The sequence below is a fragment of the Nomascus leucogenys genome, chromosome 22a (assembly GCF_006542625.1).
Source record: "Nomascus leucogenys isolate Asia chromosome 22a, Asia_NLE_v1, whole genome shotgun sequence".
Taxonomy (NCBI): Eukaryota; Metazoa; Chordata; class Mammalia; order Primates; family Hylobatidae; genus Nomascus; species Nomascus leucogenys.
Genome location: NC_044402.1, coordinates 44,521,426 through 44,549,414, shown reverse-complemented (window position 1 = coordinate 44,549,414; position 27,989 = coordinate 44,521,426). Strand labels below are relative to the sequence as shown.

The 27,989-nt window shown below is 37.1% G+C and overlaps 1 pseudogene; it reads left to right on the top strand.

Annotated features, from left to right (window-relative positions):
- Window positions 1-27,989, top strand: part of LOC100583638 — an 89,313-nt pseudogene that overhangs the window by 25,787 nt on the left and 35,537 nt on the right.

Below are 27,989 nucleotides of genomic sequence, written 5' to 3'. Positions count from 1 at the left end.
ATATTCAATAGCTTGTCGGAAATGTTTGGAAGTACCATATACACAGTCATCCATATCCATGCTTTTTATAAGTAGTTGATTAGGACTATCCAAGGGTGATATTTTGCATATTTCTATTGCCAAATCACACCAGGTAGTGTGAGTGCTTTCTTTACCACTGGAAACAGAACCACTAGCATCTTTAATTCTAATCAGATTACAGACCCAATTCTGGAAACTTCAGAACAAATTCAGGAAATTTATTCTTAAAATTTTGTTTCTCTAGAACCACCATTAGTACTAAATCATGCTAATCTCAGTACTAATCTGTATTAGTCATGTACCTTCCAAAAGAAAAAAACCCAGAACCAACTAGATGCTTAGATGGATATGTAGACACATAGGTGCATTTATTGTAAGAAATTGGTTTACGTGATTACAGAGACTGAGGAGTCCAAAATTTGCAGTTGGCAAAGCTAGAGACCCAGCGAAGTTGGTAATGTAGGTCCAGCCCAAATCCAAAGGCCTGAATACCAGGAGAGCTGATGGTGTAAGTTCCAGTCCCAGTCTGAGTCCAAAGGCAGAAGGACACTGATATCCTGTTCAAAGACTATCATAGAGAAACAATTATTTATTACTCAAACTTTCATTCCATTCAGGCCTTCAAGGGATGATATGAGGTCCACCTACAATGTGGAGAGCAATCTGCTTTACTCAGTCGTACCTGGGAGGCTTCAAGACATCTGAGGATGATGTTAAACTTCCTTCAGACATGGAACTAAATTTTGATTCAATTTTATCCAACTGTCTTGGGAAAAGGGGAACGCTTCACCTAATGGACGGTTTAAATTATTTTGTTATAATCATTATAAAAATGTGTACATCTGTGGACAAAAAGAAACAATGAATGAGCCAAATACATACTTGGAAATTCATGAAAATGTTAGCTTTATATAGACATAATCTGATAAGCTTTGAAATTTTTAAAAAATGCTTTTCAAATAAGCTCAGTGTTTACAATAGTCTTCTTTCTTTTCCTTATCAAAGGCTCTGCCATCTGAAAATATTCAAACCATGAGCTTCATGGGCCCTGCCTGTGAGAAAATGTGCATTTTCCACATAAAATCCATTTCCTTGTCAGATAATTTACAACTCACCCTGTTTAAAGACTCTGTATTTAAAGCTAGAAGATTTATCACACAGCAAGTTCAACCTCAGGAATTCCATATAAGTCCACAAGCACATGTGTCTGAAAACTGTTGAGTAAGTAAATTCAATGATGAAAACTAATTTATATCAAGGGTGAGAAATACTCTCTTTGTAGGTCTATTGTCAATGACTAATATATGAAGAATTAATGCAGTTGATCATCTAAATAGTGCTACGCATGGATCTGTTTCCATTGGCCTGTGGACAAGAACATGTGTCAGTAAAAAAAAAATGAGTTTTGAAACAAATCTCAGATATTATGATTGTTTCATTTTCTCTAATAAAATGTAAACATTTATTCATTCTTGGAAAATAATTTTGAATAGAGGTATATTCAGGTATATGTGTTATATTCCTTTATTGTTAACTTTATAAGCATTAGTTTTGTTAATTAAATGTAATGTGGCTTTTGTGGAAAGAAAAAACACTAGCCTGAAGCTGAACTGGTCACTTTTCAGTTTTGTCATTGGTGGGTGTGGACGGACATGATGTAATTCTTTGGAGAATTGAGACAACTTGGGAGATTTATAGGGCACATGTGATTGTATTTCCATTAGTGAAATTGTCACACATTAAAGACAGAGTATATTAGAGCTAAAATATATTCAAAGGACCTTTATCAAATAAATGTCAGTTGTGGAAATAAATGTTAAGTTGGAATATATGAAAGATAAATGGAAAATAAATGGAGACCATTCATTTATGGACAGGTAGAGAAACATTCAGTGAAAGCTAAAAAGATTGAAATAGGGTCAGCCGGGCGCGGTGGCTCACTCCTGTAATCCCAGCACTTTGGGAGGTCGAGGTGGGTGGATCACGAGGTCAGGAGATTGAGACCCTCCTGACTAACATGGTGAAACCCCGTCTCTACTAAAAATACAAAAAAAAAAAAAAATAGAATTAGCCAGGCGTGGTGGTGGGCACCTGTAGTCCCAGCTACTGGGGAGGCTGAGGCAGGAGAATGGCGTGAACCCAAGAGGCGGAGCTTGCAGTGAGCCAAGATCACGCCACTGCACTCCAGCCTGGGTGACTGAGCAAGACTCTGACCATCTCAAAAAAAAAAAAAAAAAAAAAGTTTGAAATAGAGTCATGAAAGGCGATTTATTTGTTTTGAGATAAGTGACATTTAGATAACAACTTGAAACATTGATAGGAAAGTTCCAGTAGGATGGGAATGATTGAAAGGACAAGAGAGTGGGGAAATAATTGACAGGAGGTGCCAGGAGGTGGAAGGAGAGCACAAGTAGACAGATTTTACTTTCCCAGAGGGATTCCTCAACTGGATTGGAAGGGGAGCAACAAAAAGTGACTGGGACATAGCGTGATTTTAAAGGCAGAATGCATCAAAGTCTGGGGGTAGTTGATGCAGAAGACTTTGAACAAATGTGAATATGTCTTTATGGAATGTTCCCATCCTGCACCAATATAAGTGTGCTGCTAAACCCGGGAGAGCTCTCTGGAAGGGACTTCCTTGCTAGTGTTACAGGAAAGGGGTCCCTATACAGACCCCAAGAGAGGGTTCTTGGATCTCGTGAAAGAAAGAATTCAGGGCCAGTCAGTGGTGCAAAGCAAAAGCAAGTTTATTAAGGAAGTAAAGTGGTGAAAGAACAGCTACTCCATAGACAGAGCAGGGAGTTCCCAAAAGGAAGAAGAGAAATGCGTCCACCCTAGGTACGATACTTGTTTATATATAGGATAAATAAAGACCATGGGAAGATGTGCTATGCTACAAGGGTTTGTGATAAAGGATTAATTTTCTTATGTTTTGCAAGGATCGATATTATTGTCTTTAAAGCAAAATTAGGAATGGTTCTGTTCTCAAGATAACAAGATATCAGGACAGTCCCAAGTCTGGGCCTGTTTAGTAAACATTATCAATCTGTTCCCTTAACAGTAAACAACTAGAGGCTAGGGATGCCTAACTTTCTGGGAATGCAGCCCAGCAAGTCCCAGCCTTATTTTCTTAGCCTTCACTCAAGATGGAGTCATTCTGGCTGCAAAGCCTTTGACACTAGGAAAAGCACAAATTTTATAAGTGGAACAATTTGGAAGCAAGTGTCAGGTAGTCTTTCTTTAGACACAACACGACTTTGACATACAATTTGCAAATAATGCTTTGCAACCACATCAATAGTGGTATCTTGAGGGGAACTACAGAATTTGAAAATAAATGTACTCTTTACCTAATTACTAAATTTTTTTCATTTATTCTTATCTCTTACAAATATGATTATATTTGTTTAGGAATAAAAATTTGTTTCTTAAGGAGTTCATCTATTTTGTTGTAGTTCCCATTGGAAAACACATTGCTTTTTGTTGGAATAGTATAATCCCAATAAGTGACCTGTATACATGAAGGCTAAGAATAGAAACAAGTAATGGTAGCTCAGAGGCTCAGGTTGGAACATAATGGCTCTGCCTCCTGAGAAGAGGGAAGGTCTAATATTACATCAGACCACATGTGGCATCTTTATATTTGCTAAGGGATAGTTAGTGCTTGCATTTCTCAAAACAGTCTTACATTATCACTATCCGCATTCAACTAGTTCAAAATTCAAGCTTAGCGGATTTTTTTCCACAGTAGTCATGCTAATGTAAATAGCACATTTGCAGTGAAAATGTTCCAGTTTTATTCTTAAGATGTTTCAGAGCAGTGCTTCTCAAATGTTAACGTGCAAGATCCTTACGATCACGTTAAATGCAGATTCCAAGTCAATGTAAGTGTAAGTAGGGAAGTCTGCATTTCAAACAAGCTCCCAAGTGAGGTTGGTGCCTTGCATAGTAAAGTTGTCGTTTGCAGTTAGATACCTGCTTACCAACAGAAAGTGACTAGTTAAGAAGGAACACATGCTCACCAAATGTTTATCTCAATAAATTTCTTTACACAGACTTACTAAAATCAACTTAACATACGATATACATGACACATATAACATCCCAGTCTTTAGAAAAATAAATTGATTTTTTTTGTCTGCCATATATGCCAAATAAATGGAAAACTGAAGATAATTTTTTTGGTTAAAATTTGGTCTAGCATTAAAATTAGTTTGAAGGGTATTTTTCTAAGAAATGAATCTCTCTTTCTCCATGTATATTAAAACATATATATAATATTTAATATTTAACTTTAATTTGAAGTAACATTTGCAAGAACAATGCTGTAAGGTAGTTTCCAGGGACCAAATTGTTAAAATAGATGTTTGTAATCAATATTTAACTGATGTGAACATTTTGCATTATGACAGAACAGAGCCCTCAGAAATAATGCTGCATATCTACAACTACCTGATCTTTGACAAACCTGACAAAAACAAGCAATGGGGAAAGGATTCCCTATTTAATAAATGGTGCTGGGAAAACTGGCTAGCCATATGTAGGAAGCTGAAACTGGATCCCTTCCTTACACCTTATACAAAAATTAATTCAAGATGGATTAAAGACTTACATGTTAGACCTAAAACCATAAAAACCCTAGAAGAAAACCTAGGCAATACCATTCAGGACATAGGCATGGGCAAGAACTTCATGTCTAAAACACCAAAAGCAATGGCAACAAAAGCCAAAATTGACAAATGGGATCTAATTGAACTAAAGAGCTTCCGCACAGCAAAAGAAACCACCATCAGAGTGAACAGGCAACATACAGAATGGGAGAAAATTTTTGCAACCTACTCATCTGACAAAGGGCTAATATCCAGAGTCTATAATGAACTCGAACAAATTTACAAGAAAAAAATAAACAATCCTATCAAAAAGTGGGTGAAGGACATGAACAGACACTTCTCAAAAGAAGACATTTGGCCGGGCGTGGTGGCTCACGCTTGTAATCCCAGCACTTTGGGAGGCCGACGGGGGCGGATCATGAGGTCAGGAGATCGAGACCACAGTGAAACCCCATCTTTACTAAAAATACAAAAAATTAGCTGGGCATGGTGGTGGGTGCCTGTAGTCCCAGCTACTCAGAGAGGCTGAGGCAGGAGATTGGTGTGAACCTGGGAGGTGGAGCTTGCAGTGAGCCGAGACTGCACCACTGCACTCCAGCCTGGGGGACAGAGCAAGACTCCATCTCAAAAAAAAAAAAAAAAAAAAAAGAAGACGTTTATGCAGCCAACAGACACATGAAAAAATGCTCATCATCACAGGCCATCAGAGAAATGCAAATCAAAACCACAATGAGATACCATCTCACACCAGTTAGAATGGCGATCATTAAAAAGTCAGGAAACAACAGGTGCTGGAGAGGATGTGGAGAAATAGGAACACTTTTACACTGTTGGTGGGACTGTAAACTAGTTCAACCATTGTGGAAGTTGGTGTGGCGACTCTTCAGGGATCTAGAACTAGAAATACCATTTGACCCAGCCATCCCATTACTGGGTATATACCCAAAGGATTATAAATCATGCTGCTATAAAGACACATGCACACGTGTGTTTATTGTGGCACCATTCACAACAGCAAAGACTTGGAACCAACCCAAATGTCCATCAATGATAGACTGGATTAAGAAAATGTGGCACATATACACCATGGAATACTATGCAGCCATAAAAAAGGATGAGTTCATATCCTTTGTAGGGACATGGATGAAGGTGGAAACCATCATTCTCAGCAAACTATCTCAAGGACAAAAAACCAAACACCGCATGTTCTCACTCATAGGTGGGAATTGAACAATGAGAACACATGGACACAGGAAGGGGAACATCACACTCCGGGGACTGTTGTGGGGTGGGGGGAGAGGGAAGGGATAGCATTAGGAGATACACCTAATGCTAAATGACGAGTTAATGGGTACAGCACACCAACATGGCACATGCATACATATGTAACAAACCTGCACATTGTGCACATGTACCCTAAAACCTAAAGTATAATAATAATTTTAAAAAAAGGGAATTCTTATTTGAACTCTGCATTAGCTGAAAGTTCAGTGCATTCTGCAGCTTTCATATGAATTTCTTCCACTACATTAGGTTCTAGATTTTAATATTTGTAGAGTTGGCTGCAGGCAGTAGGGAAAATGACTTTTGTTCTTAGAAGTCATGAGAATTAAGGGGTCACAAGGCAATTTGGTGCCTTTAAGCCAGATTTCATCCTGTGAAATCCAAGAGCAGATTTTTTTTTTTAACCAAAATTAGTTACTTTAAGAAATGAAGAATAGAAATTCCTTTAACAAAGACAATTCTGTCTGGTAATCTAGTTGACACAAAGGTAATAAGATATTGAATTTTTTAATGATTTCTTTGAGTCTAGGATGTGCCCAAGGAAACCTGTCCCTTGGCAGGAAAATAGCAGACATTTTCTTGAAACTATTGACTCCTGCAACAACTTAGATAAATCTCAATGGCGTTATGGTGAGTGAACAAAGTCATTCAAAAAGTTCACACTGTATTGATTCCATTATATGACATTCTCAAAAGATAAAACTATAGGGATAGAAAATAGATCTGTGATTGCCAGTGTTTGGTGGCATAAGGGAGGCTTTGATAAAGAGGCAGCACGTGGGAATTTTTTTAGGGTGATAGAAATGTATCTTATTGTGGTGATAGTTATATACATGTCTTAGAATTTATAGAAATGTGCGCCAGAAAAAGGTCAATTTTACTGTATGATAATTATAAAAACAAAAGAAAATAGAAAAAAGTGTGAGACAAAAAATATTAATTTACCTCAGAAACTAAATGAGCTTTTCCCATTGTATTGAGCTGAGGATTTATGAAAATTGCTTTCTTCCATATGCAGCCAGGCATGAAGCTGACTTCTGCCTCCATTCCCTGGAAGAATACATCGGGGAAATGGTGGTAATAGAAGATGTGACTCTGTTTCCTGGATTTAGATGCCATTACTGCAAGAGCACAGAGGGTTTCATGTAGTTGCAGACAGAAACTATAATGAAAATATTACTTAACAATGTATCACTTTATATTTCTTCTTTCTTTCTTTTTTTCTTTTTTTGAGATGGAGTCTTGCTCTGTCGCCCAGGCTGGGGTGCAGTGGCACAGTCGAGGCTCACTGCAACCTCTGCCTCCCGGTTCAAGCGATTCTCCTGCCTCAGCCTCCTGAGTAGCTGGGATTACAGGCACATGTCACCACGCCCGGATAATTTTTCTATTTTTAGTAGAGACGGAGTTTCACCATGTTGGTCAGGATGGTCTCGAACTCCTGACCTCATGATAGGCCCACCTCAGCCTCCCAAAGTGCTGGGATTACAGGCATGAGCCACCGTGCTCGGCCACTTTATATTTCTTTGAATATAATATCCCAAGTAAGAATCTGGGATTGTGGACTGGGCGTGGTGGCTCACACCTGTAATCCCAGCTACTTGGGAGGCTGAGGCAGGAGAATCGCTTGAACCTGGGAGATGGAGGTTGCTGTGAGCCACGATAGTGCCACTGCACTCCTCCTGCTTGGGCCACAGAGTGAGACTTGGTCTCAAAACAAAACAAAACAAAACAAAACAAAACAGAATTTGAGATTGTGTTTAAATATAGTAAGTGCATTTGATAATCAACTGCATGGCAGTCAAATCTTAAATTCTAAAACCATTACATCTCTGAGTCAGAAAGTTGTATTTGTGATAGTATTCTAAAAGAAAAATTATCACCAACAACATCTCAGGGCATTGTAAAAAGTGTTGCTGATTCTTTTCATTAGGGTGGTAATTGCTAATTAAAGCCTAATGTATAGTGGTCTATAAGGGCTTTTTTTTCCTCCATGTTGGAAAAAAACACGGTGTAAGGACAAAGCTGGTGTATATTAAATTAGCCCTGATGCAGATGGGCTTTCCACATTCCGTATAAGGAATCTGAGGTTTATTTTTTTTTTATTTTATTTTTTTTCTGAGATGGAGTCTCCCTCTGTCGCCCAGGCTGGAGTGCAGCTGCGCGATCTCTGCTCACGGCAAGCTCCGCCTCCCGGGTTCACGCCATTCTCCTGCCTTAGCCTCCCGAGTATCTGGGACTACAGGCGCCTTCCACCACACCCGGCTAATTCTTTTTTATTCTTTTTTTTTTTTTGTATTTTTAGTAGAGATGGGGTTTCACCGTGTTAGCCAGGATGGTCTCAATCTCCTGACCTCGTGATCCGCCTTCCTCAGGCTCCCAAAGTGCTGGGATTACAAGCGTGAGCCACCGCGCCTGGCCAGGAATCTGAGGTTTAGGGCATTGAAGGAATTTGCCCAAAGTCCAGGCACTGGTCAAGAGAAGCCATGCTGAGAACCCAGTCTCATAGCTCCAAGCATGTCTTGACACAGTCAGGTACTCCCTGCTCTCTGCTAAAGGAAGTGTGTAGTTAACCATCATTTAGTCATCCACTCATTCAACTAGTATATATCGAATAGAACCTAGGTGACAGGTGCTGCTCCTGGCAGAAGGCGCTGTTCTATTAATAGATGCTGGGGTTGTTTCTCTCATTAGAAATATATTAAACCCTGTACAAAAACAAATGTCTTCCTTTGAGCTTCCTTTGCACTTCCAGAGTTTAGCTAAAAATGCCGATCAAGTGAAAGCAGTTTTCTGCTCGGAATCTGCAAATAAACATGGATTCTGAGAATTATTATTTTAGAAATTAAATCTTCCCTTCAATTATGTATAAATAACTTGAAATTACTAGAAATTGAAATCAAAGAAAATCTGGAATTACTGAAAATTTTATTTGGGGTTTATTAAAGAATGAAATTATACACACAAAAATACATATATACACGTATACTAACAAATACTAATTCTTTATATCATGCCAACAAAAAGTAATTATTCTATTGTTTCTGTTCCTACAACACCTAGCTTTACTATTTAATTTTATGTTAAATTTTGATTATTCACATTTAAACATAATGAGAATGCTTTTGGGTCATTGAAAGAACATGATAGTATCATAAATAAATATTGTAAAATATTAAATACTACTAATAAAGTAAATAATTAAAATACTAGTAAATATGGTCTCAATCATTAAATGTAATGATATTTTTATTTTGATCCTTAGCCAAGACTGATCTTTTCATACAACGTTGTTAGAAGGCACTGATTTATATTATTTTTTCAGCACCATGCTGGTAATGCCTCCTAGGAAATAAGCAACTCCCCACATCAGAACGGGCAATGGGAACAACCAGAAGCCTCATGGAGATCTGGCACGGGGGCCAGTGAGGGCAGAACAGGAGTCAGCATTGTGGCTCACGGCTCTCTGTTAGCCATGAGGCCTGGTACACCAGCACTCCCTCCACCTTTCCTATATGCCAGGGGATTTATGAAAGTTTTTTTTTTTTATAGGAACAAATAGACTATTTATATCCCCAACGATCACCTTTTTTTTTTTTTAGACAGAATCTCAAAGTCAATTTTCAGAAAGTATGTGAGGATTTATTGCATTCAAGGTAAAAGCAGCTGCCCATTATATGAAATCTTTTTTTTTTTTTTTTTTGAGACAGAGTCTCACTCTGTTGCCCAGGCTGGAGTGCAGTGGTGCGATCTCGGCTCACTGCAACCTCCACCCCCTGGGTTCAAGCGATCTCCTGCCTCAGCCTCCTGAGTAGCTGGGATTACAGGAGTGCACCACCACGCCCAGCTAATTTTTTTGTATTTTTAGTAGAGATGGGGTTTCACCATGTGGGTCAGGCTGGTCTCGAACTCCAGACCTCAAATGATCCACCCACCTCGGCCTCCTGAAGTGCTGGGGTTACAGGCGTGAGCTACCGTGCCTGGTGCAACAATCACCTTTGACACTTCATATTAGAGCAGAGAATGTCTTTCCTCTTGATTGTTCAAGAAAAAATATATAAATGTATACATTCATTTCTATACAATTATGAGCTAAACAATAGTGAATATATCTTATTATATTTAAATAAAATTTAAGTAACAATTTTATTTCATCATTTCTAATAAATAGTATGAGTTAAATAGATACTATGAGTAGAATTTGTTGTATGGATAAATGGAAGTAAGCATGGATATGTTTGTATACAATAAAATACAGTCAGCATGAATTTTATCCAATTTTTAAATAAACATAAAATTATAAATTAAAATTAACCAGCCATACCAACCCATTTGAATCTATAGTTTCCCACAAGGGAATGAAAGGCAAAGTAATAGTGAGCCTCCAAATGTTTCAGTCACGAAGTGTAGAGCACCCACAAATCATCTCACCTCTCTGTGGGGGCGCTGTGGGGCACCCCGGCTTCACTAGTGGTGCTTCTCTGAGCTCATGCCTGCCCCCTTTCTGCTGGAAGCCTGAACAATGATGCAGAGATACTGTTTTCTTTGTTGTAGAAAACAGCAGAAGGTATGTGCTCACGAGAGCAATATCAGATCCTCATCAGCTGTGGCTTGCTATCTCCAGCACATCAATGAATGGATAAAATAAGATTTAAACAAAGGTCAGTGTCTCCATTCTCTAACATTTTACTCAAAATATTGGTTAGGTTAGACTCCACACCCACCAAAACCCAAAAGACATTCCATCTCACAGATGCTCTACATTCTTTCAATACAGAAACTGTACCACAAAGCCTACAATATACACTTGCTTTAGTAAAATAATTGGTCCAGTTAGTAAAAAATGAGTTGAATTAGTGTTCTCCCTCTCACAGATTATAACTTTTTTCAAATACAGAGATGTTTACAGAATTTGTCTGAGGTGCTTTCTGTGTATCTCTGAAAACACCTTTGTAATAGTAGGCGCACCCTGGCTAGTGGTTCTCAGCCCTGGCTGCTCACTGGCGTCACCAGGAGAGCTCTGGGCATACTGAGGCCTGAGCCCTTCCCCCGGACACCAATTTAATGGGACTGCGGTGGGGCCTGGGCATGGATGTTTTTAGAAGCATCTGCTGATAGATAAGCAATAAATATGAGTTTATGAACTACACATGGTGATTTGATTTCCTTGAATTCTTCCCTGATTTTCTGATCCATTGCCCCGTATATGAACAGACCAACTTCTAGTGTGTGAAAAGACCAACAGGATATTAACCTGGCTAAGTGTCTTTGAAAATATAAACGGAGGGACCATGCCTGGAAAGAGTTATGAAAAAAAAAAACAAAATATGCACCTGAGAGGGGCACAAAGGAAGCAGGCGAATGTGGGGTCTTTGAGAAGTCACTGCTGATCTTGAGTTTCTCTGAGTACACATTAAAGGAAGTCATTGCAGTTTTCTATGTACTGTGCATTTGGATATTTTCACAATCTGAAACAATAATTCACAGTTTTGGGAAGGGGAACAGATAATGCATTCTAACGTAGCATCTTTACTTTCTCTATTATTAGAAACATTATAAAAATCTATCTTTATTTGGCTTGGCATGGTGGCTCACAGCTGTAATCCAGCACTTTGGGAGGCTGAGACGGGCGGATCGCTTGAGGTTGGGAGTTTGAGACCAGCCTAGCCAATATAGTGAAACCCTGTCTCTAGTAAAAGTACGAAAAAAATTAGCCGGGCGTGGTGGTGCATGCCTGTAGTCCCAGCTACTCGGGACGCTGAGGCAGGAGAATCGCTTGAACCCAGGAGGCAGAAGTTGCCATGAGCCAAGATCACGCCACTGCACTCCAGCCTGAGAGATAGAGCGAAACCCCACATAAAAAGAAAAAAGAAAAAAATTCTCTTTACTTGGAGTTTGTCAAATGTATTACCGCTTTGATTATTATTAGTGAAATTTGATGAGTTATATCAAATGATCAGTGATAGCAGATAATATCTACAAGATTTAATGATTAACTATAGGGAAAGAGAAGAGAAAGGAATAGATTTCTAAGTCAAATTCCATTGATAATGATGAGAGTCGTAGGGGGAGGAGTCAATGTGTAGGAGAAAAAACATTTGGTTTAGGACATGCTGAATGTGAGGAGCCTGTGATAAAGGATAGGATAATATGAAAAGCTTCCAAAAGGAGTACACCAGATTACGAGATCTATCTTTTTCCCAAACTAATAAAGGGAAAAAATATCAACTCCATTGTTAATTCTCCATTGATCCTGATGAAACATCAGTACTGCTGATGAGACGTAAAAATAAAAAGCAGCAAGACTAAAGTTCTCCAAGATTCCTCTAGGATATGTTTGGTGTCTGCATTTGGATTTAGTGTTATTTTATCTATGTTATTCAAGATGCTTTCTATTTGGAACCCCAAGACAAATGGTTTAATGGCTTGCTCTGACTATTTCCACAGAACAACCACCCACAATTTAGTGGCTTAAAAAATGACAGCATTAATTTTGTTCATGAATATGCAATAACTCCGCATGGTTTGGGGATGGCTCAAAGAGCAGGGGTGAGGATCATCTGCAGGCTCATCCACTCACACATCTAGTGGTTGATACTAGCTGTTGGATTTCCACGTGGCTCTTCAGCTTCCTCCCAGCGTAGTAAATGGATTCAATGGTGAGTGTACCAGGAGAGCAGAAGGGAGCCAGGCATTGGTGTCTGGCCTTTCCTAACTGAGCTGAGGAAGTCAGATAGTGCCATTTCTACCATATTACAGTCATTAGAAGTGAGCCAGTAAATCTGGCCCATATTCAAAGAGAGGGAAATTAGACTCTATTTTTAAATAAGTGTCAAAGAATTTAAGGGCATATTTTCAGACTGCCAGAGGGATCTCAGAAGGCTCTGCCACCTACAACCAACTATTTCTTTGCATTTTAATAGAATGTTTAAGAGAAATCATAGCTGAAGCTGAGGTTATATTTTGGAGTCATCATAGTGAAAGAAATAAAGTACATGCAATTTGATATTTCAGAGCATTTTTTCCCTTTGTCCAAGACATTTTAAATTTGAAAAATGGTTTTGGCAGTTTTGTAAGAGATATTATGTAAATTGAAAGGAGAAGATGAGTTTTGGGGTCAATCTTAAAAATTCATTTTGGAGAAGCACAGCATTTGCACAGCATCCCTCTGATTTGATGCTATTTGTATAAAAGAGCTGTGCTTTCCCAGGAGTGGAAACTACATTATTGGAAAAATATAGGCTCTTTAGGGTAAATGATAGCACAAAGATAGTAAATGTCTTTTCATTTGAAATAACCTTTGTGGAAATGCTATTATTCTCAATATATTGTAAAAGAGATGAATCAGAACAGTGTTAGAAACTATTTAATGGATCATCTATCTGTGACATATTATAAAGCTAAATGTTGAATTAGCACTTGGCTAAAGGAGGCATCATGGCCAGAAAGGGTTCAGCTTTGGAATCCACAACGCTGGTTTTGAATCTTGGTTTGACTTTTCTTTGCCGAGAGATCGTGAAGTTTTGTTATGAGGAATAGAGCACAATTCCTGGTCTCTGCTCCCTGGCTGACACTCAGAAACTGAGACTTGTCATTAAGATTGTGATGGTGAGATGATGATGAGAAATTATTTGACTATCTCAGGAATAGTAGAAATTATTAAAATATTGAGTTGTACCCATGAGACTATGTGGCCAGGCAAGAAGAATGAGATAGGCCCTTTCTTCAAAGTATATGATTTTTTTATTATTGAAGAAACTATTCATAAACACTTGAAAACAAAGCATATTCAAAGTTTTAAACTGTACCTAAAAGACAGTGCCATAGGAGATGTGAGATTTTGCTAAAAACTTTGACCCTAAAATGGGAAAGTCATGAAAAATGAATTATTTTAAGGGTCTAATTTATTGCATTTTTTGATTCATATGAATTTCCCTTGACAATGTTAATTCAGTTATCAGGGCAAATGAAAAAATAAGCTTTGTAAATTAAAATACAGAAATATTTACAAATTGTGGCTTGTCTCTGGAACTTTTATAATGGGATATTATATTTTAACATAATGTTGGCATAAAATATTATAACCAAGATATCAGCAATATAGTTACAAGTTGTTCTTTCAAAACACAGGGTCATAACTCACAGGTACCTAATTTCAAAATACTTGGCATAATTTACAATTTATAAATCTATAATCTCTTTAAGGCTAATTGTTCTAATGCATAATTAATGCACTAGTGCCATGACTAACTTTTAAGAATGTTGCATTTTCCACACCAGTTTATTGATAACCTAAAATATTGCAGTCATTCTTTTAAAAAGTTGTTAAAGATGTCTCTGTAAAATATAATGGCAAATGCTAGCTATTTTATGAATGGGAATTACAATAGTAAATAGTAAAACTGGAAATATTTTCCAAGAATAAATGTGCTTCCTGTGGGTTTGATCAGCACATCTGATTGAAGATTTGAGGTGAGATACATTGTCCCCATTAAGTTTAAGGGTTTCAGTGGAAAATTAGCTGATCTACTCTTTGAAATGCAGAGCATTTGTGAAAATGCCAAATGCATCTCTACTAGAATCTTATCCGTGAGCAAATGAGTAATGTAAGTCAGATACAATGGTTAATTCTGTGGTTTGCCAAATCTGTACACTTTCCTGTTACTTTGTAGATTGTAAAATAATGATGCAGGGTTCACCCTAATGATCAATTGTTTTCCTTACTAAAATGTAAGCATTTAAAAGATCTGCCTAATTTTTTCTCAGTGTATGTTAGGCAGATCTATACTTCCAACTCCTAAAGCATTCTTCTAAAGCAGTTTATTAGAGCACACACTAATGGCTTATCAATTAAGCAAACATGATCAGTATTGAGCACTTGCTCTGCTCCAGGGTGCCGGTGCTAGGTTCATGTGCATGAGGGAGACAGAGTCATTGTCCTCATGAAGCTTATATGGGGGCAGATTGATTGAACTGATACCTCTGATTCCCTTTTAAGCCTGAAAGCAGCTGCTCTATAAAGCAGGTATTTCAAACACAACCACCTTCAGAGACGAGGTGATTCTGCTGAGTGGGTGAAGCAGGCCAGGCATGAGGCTGCAAGCAGTGGTTTAGACCAGTTCATTGGAGAATCTATGCCTTATTAAAAGTATTTCCTTCCAAAAATGTGAAAGGAAGATGTGTCCTTTTCCCCAAATCATTTAGAAAGCTTGCTTTGTCACCTCTGCTTCTAAGGAGTCCCGGTTGGTCTCCAAAAGGAAGGTTTCTCTAAAGAACAGTGCAGTACAAAGTAAGACGGGACAAGACTCAGGGGGCCCACTCCTGAGCTGCTCAGCCACTTGCCCACCTCAGGTAAACACTGAGCCCGGTGGTCTTTCAGTCATTCCAGGTCTGATGTTCTACAGTTTTGTCAGGTTATCTGGGAGAAATTTTGATGCTGAAGAGTCCCAAAATTAGGAGAAGCATTTCAAACTGAGGTCTAAGATGTTTTCGAGTTGTAGCAGAGTTGCCTTGAAGAAGGTAACTCGGGCTTTGCCCTTTGCCCTCACCTGCAGCCAGCACATCCATACCTCACCTCTAATACAGCAACCCCTGTTTGACATGTTGTATATATTAAGCTTTTACTCAAGATGTCATTTAATGAAAAGGATTTTGCTGCTTAAAAAGCAGTGGCAAATAGTAGCTAGCCTCTTGAATACGCAGTCCTGTAAGATTTGAGCACATGATTTTTTAGAAAAATAAGAGAAAATTATAACCTCACTTGACCTGTTGGGATATTGACATCACTGTCAGATTTCACAAAGCCACATGTGCGTCTGGTGAAATCCAAGATCCACCCTTTCTAACTGTATGCTCTTAGGTAGCTAATTAATTTTTCTAGGACTCAGTTTTCCATTCATTAAATGGGAAACTTACCACATAGGGCTTTTGAGAGGGTTACATGAGCCAATACAAGCAGAGAACTTAGTACTTTCCCTGTCACGTAGTAAGCACTCCTTGTTATCCTTGGATTTTGTGGTACTTTGGAGGAGAATGGCACTCGGATCTCTGTTGGTATAATTTTTACCAAAGTAAAATTTGGTTGAAATAGCATTCAGATTTAGACTTAAGGAGAGGATATTTCTTAGAAAGGAAGGCTAAGCTTAATGGGGGAGAAGAGTTTTCAGTGAGGCCTTGGGGCAGGGGACTGACTCCACTGGGCATTACTTGTGCAAAAGGGATAAAATGTAGAGATAGTTTTTTTTTCTGGTATATTTATTCCAGTTTGTCTAGAGGCATCTATTGTTAAAGTCAGTGTTGTACTTTTATTTTGTGAAATCATATTTCTGAGTCCTGAACAAAAGACTTTCAAGATAGATTTTACTGACAGAGAAATTGAGTGCCACATTCCATAGCTTTGCATATAGAGCTTCACATGCAAAGCTCTTTGCATCTCAAGGGCTAAGCCAGGCTGACTTAAAGCAAGTAGCTTTCCTGTAAACTGTAAAGTAAAACAGACAGGAAACAGCTATGAAGGTGAGAAAAATGCCTCCTGCAGAAGAGCAGACATAGGGGAGCGTAAATAGTATACCCTGCCTAGACCCTGAGAAGGACCGAGACCTGCATGCTGCACATTGAGAGGGACGTAGCTGCGGATGCTCATTACTTGCGATTTTCAGTGATGCCTCAATCCACAATTTCCTAAAAAAAAAAAAAAAAAGTCTTTAAAATATGTGCATCTAGGAATCAAAGTGTCATTCAATGGCTTATTGGTCCTCAAATGACAGCTTGGGGTTACATCTTATTTTCTATGTCATGGAGTACTCCTACATTATATTCATTCCAGGAGAATTAACTATGTCAATTCTTATGTGCATCTCTTCCTTAGCTGATTATTCATTAGGGAAAAAGCTTTTGCTTGTTTATTAACTTGTCTCCTTTCTACTCTTCTGATTATTATTTTGTAACCAAAACAGGATTTTAAAATTCATAGACACTAAAATATTCTAGACTTTTAGCACTGGTTTCTAATATTTTGGGAGGAGAAGTTTCATTTTTTCTTGAAAATGAAGGTGTAAAGATACTAAATTCCTTGAGTGGAACATCTGGGCTTCATAGAAACTTTGGAGCTATACGATAGTTAGAGAGAATGTAGACAGAGTTTCTCATTCTATATAGATAATGAAACTGAGGCCCAGAGAGGGTGAGTGACTTGTAGAAGGTCCCCCAGTGAGTAGCAGATCCTGGATGCATGCAGCATTGCTAACTCTGAGAGCTAAGTCCTCGGCATGCCCCCACCTTCACTACACCACACAATACAGGGGAAGGGGTGCATCTCTAGAATACGGCTGGAAAATACACTAGGGAAAACTTTAGATCCACTAGCAGAGTCCAGTGCTCCTCTTGGAGGAAGTGACCAGAAAGAATAAGGCACAATCAGCTGTTGAAGAAAAGCTGATTTCTCAGCCAGATTATATACATTATCATCCATGTTAGTTACCTTTGCTGAATAATTCTCTCCTCAACTCAGCTCTCTGAAGAAACCTCCAGGAATTAGCAGGGGTTTGAGTAGAGATGGCATGTGTTTGGGCCCTGATGAAAATGATAAAATTGTGGCCTGGTTGCAGTTTGTGTGCTGAAGGAAGAGCATGATGCAGTTCATTGGTATGAAAAATGAATCCAACTAAAACCTAAACATTAAAACTTGGCCTTTATTACCAAACTGAAAGTGCTTCCAATTGAGACTCCCTGGGTTTTAATTGTTCTTCAGGAAAATTACATGTTGTCAGAGTAGAAGTTTAATGTCTGTTCACAGTCTGGAGTTTTTGGAATAACTTCCTTCACAGCGTGTGTGTTTGAAACATAAAAAGGGATTTTTGGTTTGTATATAGTTAGTGGGATTACGACTGCCTCTCTAGATGCTTTCAACAAATATTTAAGAAATCCATAAGGTCTACTATTTAAAACAGAATAAACATTTAAATTTAAGATACGTTGATCATTTTGGTAAAACATTTAAAAAATAAGCTATCATGAACTGACAAAACCAACATCATTTAAAAAAATTCAACATGGTGAAAACTTTATGAGACTTATACCATAGACCAAATTTGTAACTTTAGCCTTGATACATTACTGCTTGTAAATAGAAATGTTTTTTACTACAAAGTAATGTGCTTAGATACACCCAAAATTTATTAAAGGCATGTCAACAACCAAATTCTGTGGTAGAAGGTTTTTCATACATTATTTTACATAACCTTTGAGGAATTCTAATTTCATATTCCCATTTTCAGAAGAGTTGGTTAGTTACTGAATTCAACAAATGAGTGTGAGCAGGGGCCTGGAGTACTTAAAAATAATAAACAAAATGCCTTTAAATCAGAAACACAAAATTGCTAGTAATTTCAGTTAATTGCACTTTACTCCGTGTAGCTACAATTGTAGATATCTAGAAAAAATATCTATGCTAAAAGCCTGCCATCTGGAAAAGTCGAAAGAATGATGAGCTGGTATTAAATCTCAGTACCCCTGGCATATGGAGTATTTCTGCCATGTTAAGAGCAGACCTTGGTATGAGACTGACTCTGGGCTTTACATATGAATTTGGAATTGCCAATATCTCTACTTGAACTATGTGAGACAATAAAAGTGCTCCCTTATACACTTTAGATAATGGGCCCTTTGGGGGATCTGATGTTCATTCCGCCTTTCCCAGAAAAATACAACTATAATAAAATGTTGTAATCAGTTTCAGTTTATTTATTGCTGATCTTTTATTTTTGTTTTAATTTAACATGGCAATCCACTTTCTATAGTCAAAAGTGCAATTTAAAGAACTCTAATAACTCACAATCTAGAAGAACGTCTTTGGAAATTTTAGGATTCAAATCTAAAACAAATCTTGAGATGTCTTTTTCCTAGATTGCACTGATGTTACAAGTGCCTTATGTAATACCCAGCTCTTCCCCGTGGAGATTTCTCAGTGAAAGAGCCACAGCACATGTTCACAAGAGCATCAAGAATAAGAGGGCCAGTACCTAGGAAGAAAGATTGGCTAGCATTCTCTCTCCCCCATCAAATATAAATGGATTTAGCACAGGGATTTGGCTTAATTCACTACTGCCAGCACCTAGAACAATGCTTGAAATTTTTAATATGACAATGCACAATTCAAGAGGAAATAATAACATTGTATTAGTCTGTTCTCACACTGCTATAAAGACATGCCTAAGACTTGGTAATATATGAAGAAAAGAGGTTTCATTGACTCACAGTTCCACAGGCTGTACAGGAGGCATTGCTGGGGAGGCCTCAGGAAACTTACAATCATGGCAAAATGCGAAGGGGAAACGCACATCTTCACATGACTGATAGGAAAGAGAGAGCGGGCAGGTGCTATACACTTTGACAACCATCAGGTCTCTTGAGAACTCACTATAATGAGAATAGCAATAGCAAGAGGGAAGTCTGCTCCCATGATTCAATCACCTCCTCTAACATTGTGGATTACAATTCGATAAGAGACGGGTGGAGACACAGAGCCAAACTATATCAAACATTAGTACGTGAAAGTAGTTATTATGATAAAACGTGTTTTAACCAACATACAATTAGTTATACGATTTTTATAACGTTTTCAGTGTTAAAATTTTTGAAAAAACTGCAGAAAAACAAGTGGAAGTGAACAAACTTACATTGACAGTAGTAAGTTGTAATGTTTAATTCTTTGACTGTTTCAGTGGGAGCTAGAAATTGGTTTGATATACTTTTTAGTTCAGTTGGAATACTCCACTTCTCCACTTTGCCTAATATATGCTGCAGCAATAAAATAATTTTCCTCCTGAGATTTCTAGTAATTTGGGGAGTGCTTATTTGCAAAGAATTGAAAAAAAGTGATACAAATTGTTGTATCACGCAAACTATGTGGTTTTGAATTTTCGACTAATTGCTGAAGGGCACTTACACACAAAAAATATCAGATTCCTCAAAGAAGAGATATTTAAGGCAAGCAAAGAAATGTATAGGTCAGTTTCCTTCAAATAATTTTATTTCTTACTCTTAAAAAACTTTCATTTCAGATTCAGGGGCTACATGTGCAGGTTTGTTACATGGGTGTATTGCATGGTGCTATGGTTTGGGCTTCTATTGATTCCCTTACCCAATACTAAACATATACCCAATTGGTAGTATTCAAACTCTGCTGCCTTTTCTCCCATCTCATTTTTGGAGTCCCCGGTGTCTACTGTTCCTATCTTTATTTTCCAGTGTTTAGCTCCCACTTATAAGTGAGAATATACAGCGTTTGTTTTTCTGTTTCTGCCTTAATTTGCTTAGGATGGTGGTCTCCAGCTGCATTCATGTTGCTGCAAAGGACATGATTTTGTTCTTTTTATGGCTGTGCAGTATTCCACGGTATATATGTACCACATTTTCTTTATCCAGTCCATTGTTGATGGGCACCTAGGTTGATTCCATGTGTTTGCCATTGTGAATAGTATTTTGATAAACATAGGAGTGCAGGTGTCTTTTTGGAAGAATAATTTATTTTTCTTTGGGTAGCTACCTAGTAATGGGATTGCTGGGTCAAATAGTAGTTTTATTTTTAGTTCTCTGAGAAATCATCAAACTGCTTTCCACAGGAGCCAAATTAATTTACATTCTCTCCAACAGTTTGTAAGTGTTCCCTTTCTTTTTTTTATTTTTTTATTATTTATTTATTTATTTATTTATTTATTTATTTATTTATTTAATTTTTGAGACAGAGTCTCGCTGTGGCCCAGGCTGGAGTGCAGTGGCGCAGTCTCGGCTCACTGCAGGCTCTGCCCCCCGGGGTTCACGCCATTCCCCTGCCTCAGCCTCCCGAGTAGCTGGGACTACAGGCGTCTGCCACCTCGCCCGGCTAATTTTTTTTTTGTTTTTGTATTTTTAGTAGAGATGGGGTTTCACTGTCTTAGCCAGGATGGTCTCGATCACCCGACCTCGTGATCCACCCGCCTCGGCCTCCCAAAGTGCTGGGATTACAGGCGTGAGCCACCGCGCCCAGCCAAGTGTTCCCTTTCTCTACAACCATGCCAACATCTGTTGTTTTTTGACTTTTTAATAATAGCTGTTCTGACTGGTGTGAGATAATATCTCATTGCATCTTTTTGATGATTAATGATGTTGAGCATTTTTTTCATATGCTTCTTGGCCACTTGTATGTCTTCTTTTGAGAAATGTCTATTCTTTTTGCCCACTTTTTAATGAGGTTATTTGGGTTTTCTGTTGATTTGTTTAAGTTCTTTATAAATTCTGGATATTTGTTTTTTGTTGGGTACATAGTTTACAAATATCAAACATTTTCAATCTAGAAACTTGGATCTTTGATTTTTATGATGATAAATTGAGGCATATTGCAAGAAAAATATTTGAATCAGAGTATTTACCAACATTATCGTAATAGTGAATTATATTTTTACTTGTCCCTACATTTTGGTAATAACAATTAAATTTTGCTAAATAATAATTAAGTGCTGGTCCAAGATGGTGGACTGATTATTCTTCCAGGGGGCCAATTTCAATGACAATAAATGAGAAAATGATGTGAATCAGTAACAATACTAATTTAAGCTAATTTCTATAGTGTACATGTTCTTTGAAGCCACAAGTATCTATCACTGTAAGAATAAGACATTTGGAAAATTTCTTATATATATGAGATATGTCATATATGTGTATGTATATAAACCACAACGTTTCTATGGTATATGATGTGAGCTATTTTCAAATATGTGAGTTCCAACTTCCCTCTGTTAAGGAACATTTAACTTTGAGTGATTCATGTGACTTCTGAGACCAACTGTCCCCAGCCTCTGAGATTCAGATAAAAACGAGTATCCTTAGCTTTAGATTAATCAAATGGCACTGAGCATCTATGGTGATGAAGGATATATTTTTGGTAGTCATTTTACCAAAGATGGTGCTGTGAAAACCATCAAAATATAAATCATGGCCTTAACCATCTATCTGAGAAGACAAGACTAATACACTTGAAACACAAGAAACAAATGCAAGAGAATATAAATATACTTGTCATTGAATTTTGTAATACAGCCTACAAATGTTATAGAGGTTCATCTAAATGAGGAAGTCAATGATGCATAGTATAATAAAGATATGCTTCCTAGAATACGTTGTGTAGATGGATTTGAATAGGCAGATGGATAAAGATGAACATTTAAGACATGAGCAAATGCCTACACACCTGAAAAAATGTGGCAAGTCTGTATAGGAGAGAAGAACATATCTGAGGGCTTGAGCTAGAGTGTGATAAGGAGCTCATTTGAATAATCTGGTGGAATCAGATGGGCTATGGAAGCCTGATGGAGTAACACAACCAGATAATCAACAAAGATACTTATCAGCTCTAAGAAGGAATAGAAAAAAATTTCAGAATATAAACAATGGAACATGTCTCAAGGAAATAATTTTTAAATGTGTAAAATTTAACCTAAATATAATTCTATAATGTAAACAGAAAAAAATAATGGACTGGAAACTATTTTCATCAAATATGAACATTATAAGTTACTATCATGGGTTACTCAATGTACTTTAAATTTTAGATATTTTAAAATGATTCAATTTTTAAATTTGTCTTTAAATTTATATATACTATATTTGACATATAAAAAAACCAAACCGTTTTTCTTAGTCTCACACACTCACCACTCAATACATTACTTCACCTCTGGTCACCAAAATTTGTATGGGTTTTTCCCCGCATACGAAGTAATTCTCCAGCAGGCAGCACCAGGGTGGCCTATTATTGAATTCAATTCTGACACTATCTACTTGGATATAGGGTCAGATCCCACACAGTAAGGGCACAGTCTCACAAGACTTCACTTCAGATGCCAATTGCAGGTCCCAGGATGTGACCTGTACTTCTGGCCAATTGGCTATAAATTGGAGGTTCCCATTACCCCCTGTTTAGGTTCAATTAATTTGCTAGAATGGCTCATAGAACTCAGGGAAACACATTATTTACATTTACTCATTTATTACAAAGGATATTACTAAGGGAACTAATGAACAGTTAGGTGGAGAAGCTGCATAGGGCAAGCTTGTCCAACCCGCCTTATTTTGTTGAGGTTGTTGTTGTTGTTGTTGTTGCTGTTCTGTTTTGTTTTGCTTTAGACTTTTAGCAACCTGAAGCCATGGTTTTTAGTTTCTGTCTATAGTGATAAGCAGAAAAGAGGAAGGAGGAAGGGGCTTTACTGGCCCAACTGGGAACAGAAACTAAGAACCCATGACTGTATTCCCTCCCTTGGACATCACTGAAGGCATGAGGGAAGGGGTAGGGAGCTTCCGTGCCCTCTCTGGTATGCCACCCTCAGGTACCTCCATGTGTTAGTAATTCAAAAGCTCTCCAAACTGATTTTGGGGTTTTATGAAAGCTTCATTACGTAGAAATGATTGATTACATCATTGGCCATTGGTAATCAACTGAATTTTCAGCCCCTTTCCTCTTCCTGGGGAATAAGGGGTTGGGGCTAAAAGTTCATATCCTCTAATTACATGGTTGGTTTTCATGGCAATCAGCTCCTATTCTAAGGCTATCTAGGAGCCTACCAAGAGTCACCTCATTAGAGCAAGAGATGCTCCTATAATCCAGGATATTCCAGGGATTTAGGAGCTCTGTATCAGATACTCCTATAATCCAGGATATTCCAGGGATTTAGGAGCTCTGTATCAGATACTCCTATCACCCAGGAAATTAAAAAGTTCTTCAGAGCTCTGTGGCAAGAACCAGGGTCAAAGACCAAATATAAGAACAAAAGATAATCCTAGCATCCGTATCTGCAAGGGATTTAGAAGCTCTGTCTCAGGAATCAGGGACAGAAACCAAATACATAATTTTTATTATATCACAATATCACATGGCATAATTCACTTTTATATTTTGTATATAGTTCAATAAGTTTTATCAAATGCCTGAAGTAATGTAGCCACTACTACAATCAGTAACACAGAATAGTCTCATCACCACAAAACAACTCTCCCTGGAATGCCCTTTGTAAGCAGTCTCTACTGATATGTAACCTCTAGAAACCACTGATCTGTTTTCTGCTCCTATAATCTGGTGTACTTCAGAGTCTCAGAAAAATGTGATAATAGGAAATGAATGACAAAAAGCTATAAAACCTACAGAAAACAAATAGCAGAATGCCAATAGTAAGTTCTTCCCTTTAAATGTAAATAGATTAAACTCTGCAGCCAAAAGATACAGATTGGCAGAATGGATTTTTTTTTTAAATCCACACAGGATCCAACTCTATTCTGTCTATAATAAACTCACTTTAGCCCTAAGTACAAGCACGGGTTGATAGTGGAAATATGGCAAAATATATTCTATGCAAATAGTAATAAAAAGAAAGAAGGGTGCCTAGACTATCAGTCAAAATAGACTTTAAGTGAAAAACTCTTAATAAGAGACAAGGAAGGGCATTATATAGTGATAAAAGAATCAGTTCACCAAGAAGACATAACAATTTTAAACATATATGGACCAAACATCAGAGCTTCAAAATATATGAAATATTTTCCTAAATCAAAGTCATGGGTATTTTCTCCTAGATTATCTTGTAAAGTTTTATCATTTTACATTTATGTCTATAATCCATTTTTAATTTTTTATAAAGAGGGAGCTATAAGTAGAGGTTTATTTTTCACATAAGATGACAAATTATTCCAGCACCATTTATTAAAAAGAAAATTCTATCTTTTCTTTGATCTTTATCAAAGATCAATTGACCATATATGTGGGCATCAATTTATGGATTCTCTATTCTGTTCCATTGACCTGCATGACTATCTTGATTACTATAACTTAAGTCTTAACATCAGATAGCGTGATTCCTCTAACTTAGTCATTTTCAAAATTGTTTTAGAATTTTTGTCCCTTTACCATGCCCTATACAATTTAAGAATCAGTTTGTGCTTTATCAGGATAAGAAAATTGCCTTTATTTGTACTTTGCTGAGAGTTTTCATAATATATGGATATTCAATTTTGTCAAATATTTTTATGTACCTAGTTATGTGACTGTTAGATTTTATCAAAGCATTGTAAGAAAATTGCTATGAGTAATGCAGAGAATTAGCTCTTCTTGTTATTCCCAGATCAGCCCTATATTTTGACTGGAATTTTTCATTTTGCTAATATGTATCTAGAGGATTGTATATTCTTCCCTATTTATTTAAGCAATTATTTATATACATTTAGAATTAAAAATAATGTAATACTTTGGGATATAATTCAATCCTCTTTGTTTATTTTATTGCACAAATTGTTCTAGCTTTGGCCACTGGGAGTTCTTTCAGTTGGCTCCTGTATTCCTTTGATACACCCCATCATTGAGGGTTTTTTAAATGTGGTTTATTATTAATGAAATTAAAATGATCTATTCATAGCACCTGAGATTATTTCAGATATCATATTATGCAAGCATTAAGATAATATTAAGAATTAGACTGGTAAATGAAAATCATAGAATCAGAGTACTTACTCAATGTCAAGTTTTGCTAATAATTGCAATGACACAAGTAGTTATATGACACAAGTGAAGCAGAAAGTGTTCTGGGACCCCAGTGTGACTTATTGGGTCCTTTCTTCTTACATGAGATGTGTTCTGGTACAGATCTTGCACAGAAGAAGCCACTTAGGTCGTGAATTACTCAGTTACATAGTTTATGTGACATTTTCCTTGGAGCCATCCCCTGTAAACCTAAAGATTCCAGGTCTATTTACCACAGGTGATTCTAGATAGGCAGCTACATTTTACTATATGTATTTCATAGTTCTCTCTTGCTAGCCAAGATCACATACTTTGTTTGCCAGGAGAGCTGCCACTCTAATGTTTACAAGGCAATTAGACAAGATAATATGCTTTCTTTCTTCCTTTGATGCATCACCCAAACTCTGCAATGAGAGAGAAGGGCATGCAGGTCTACTTCATAAGTCCTTTCTTTCTAGATATTCTGGTACAGTATTTTAATGTATTTTATGATACAGATACTCTAGCATTTAATATATTTTAATGCATCATGTTTAATATAAGCTCGATAAAGAATCCTCACTTCAAATACTTTGGATAATAATTGTACACAGTGCAAATTCATGGAGAAAATAATCAGAACCATTAATGCTGATAATTTTGGGGCATTTAAACCTTTTTCAGGTCAATGGATTAATAGATTTATTAGCTCTTTCAGAGTGCAAGCATATTACAGATTTATAGTATAAGTGGTTAAAAACATTTTTATTTCACTGAAAATTCACCTAAAGCAAAGCCTTTGCAAAACTGTAACCTTTATGCTTTTAATAAAACAGTATTTCTGTTGTACATGGTAATGATTTTGTTCTGGAACACTGTGTATAAGCAGGTTTTGAATTGAAGGCAGTGGAGCAAGCCTGTCAAAAATCAATTCAATTGATTTCCATTTATTTAGATGCATTGAGTTTTACAGTGGTTGAAGCTCTCTTTAAATTGATTGGATTCAGAATGCAGGCCAGTGGTCCACATCCATATTCTACACCATTTCTCCAAAACTTGGTAAAGAAAAATGCTTTAGAAACTTTCCTGAACAAATAATATAAAGATCATACCAACTATATGTTAACCAATTAGTTATGAAATCTAAAATCATTAGGGTTACATTTCAAAAGTGAAGTTACTAAAAAGGTGAAATTCAAATCTAATAGAAATAGGGTAAAATGCAGAACATTTATGAAACATAAAATAGGGCCTATCTGTGTTAGCAATTAAGGGCTGTAACAATTTCTAATATCAGATTCCAAATTTGAAGAGATCCAGACACTTCATACACAGGTTTATTTTGCCCTAATATTTTGTTTTATTGAGCATTTTGGTAAAGAGAGAAGACCTTATTATAAGTTTCACTCTTATAATGGTTTGAGACATGAGGAAGTCACTGAACATTTCTGGACCTAACTCACTTGCATGATTTCAGCTATCACATATACTTGGATGCTGGAATTATAAACCTATGTAGACCTGACTTTCCTGCTAAGCTGAAAAGCTGTATATGAACATTTCTTTCATGTTAGCTCCAGTTGACTGTTTCTCAGGTACTTTCAATTTCACACGTCCCAGATTTTTCTGATTTTCCTCTGGCCTCTGAATGCCCTTTCTCTGTGAGCAGCATCATCACACACCTTGTCACCCAATCTCAAAGATGGAAAGACACCTTCCAAATAGCCTCTTCTCACCACCCTTATCCTATTCCACACCCTGTTTCAAACACTGTGAAGGTTTTTGGGGTAGCCGTTCAAATGACCTACCACAATTAGTTTCTGAAAAGAACAAAAAAATTACTAGCTCCAGCTGGTTGACCATCACAATTGAGATCATGCTTTATTCTGCCTCTGATGTAAGATTTTGATTGCTCAAGGCAGTCAATAAATTTTGATTCTTAAAGACACGCTCTGATAATTTTCTGTGAAGTAGGAAACTCACTCAAGAAGATCAACCTTTGAGTGGTATCACAGTCTAGACTTTAAATTTATAAAGTGGAAATGGGCTATAGTTGGAATAGATTCTTAGCTCTATGGATTCTATTTCTATCACAGCTCTCCTATCCACCTCCCTATCCATTGCCCATGAAACAGCCTAAATCCAGGCCTTTAACATTTTTTATTTGAATTATTATGGAAATAGCTAACTGTCTTTACTGCCTCCAGATATGCTTCCCTCTAGCTTCCTCCTTCATGTTGATGTGCAATGATATAAACTCCAAATCTGATCCAAATCTGCTGAAAAACCTTTAATAAATGACTTCCTACATTTTTCAGGAAAAAGTTTAAGTTTTGCGGATCATCACATACCACATTGTTTGAATGAATACAGAGTAAAATAAAAAGTAGTAGAAATACCATTTGACCCAGCCATCCCATTACTGGGTATATACCCAAAGGACTATAAATCATGCTGCTATAAAGACACATGCACACGTATGTTTATTGCGGCACTATTCACAACAGCAAAGACTTGGAACCAACCCAATGTCCAACAATGATAGACTGGATTAAGAA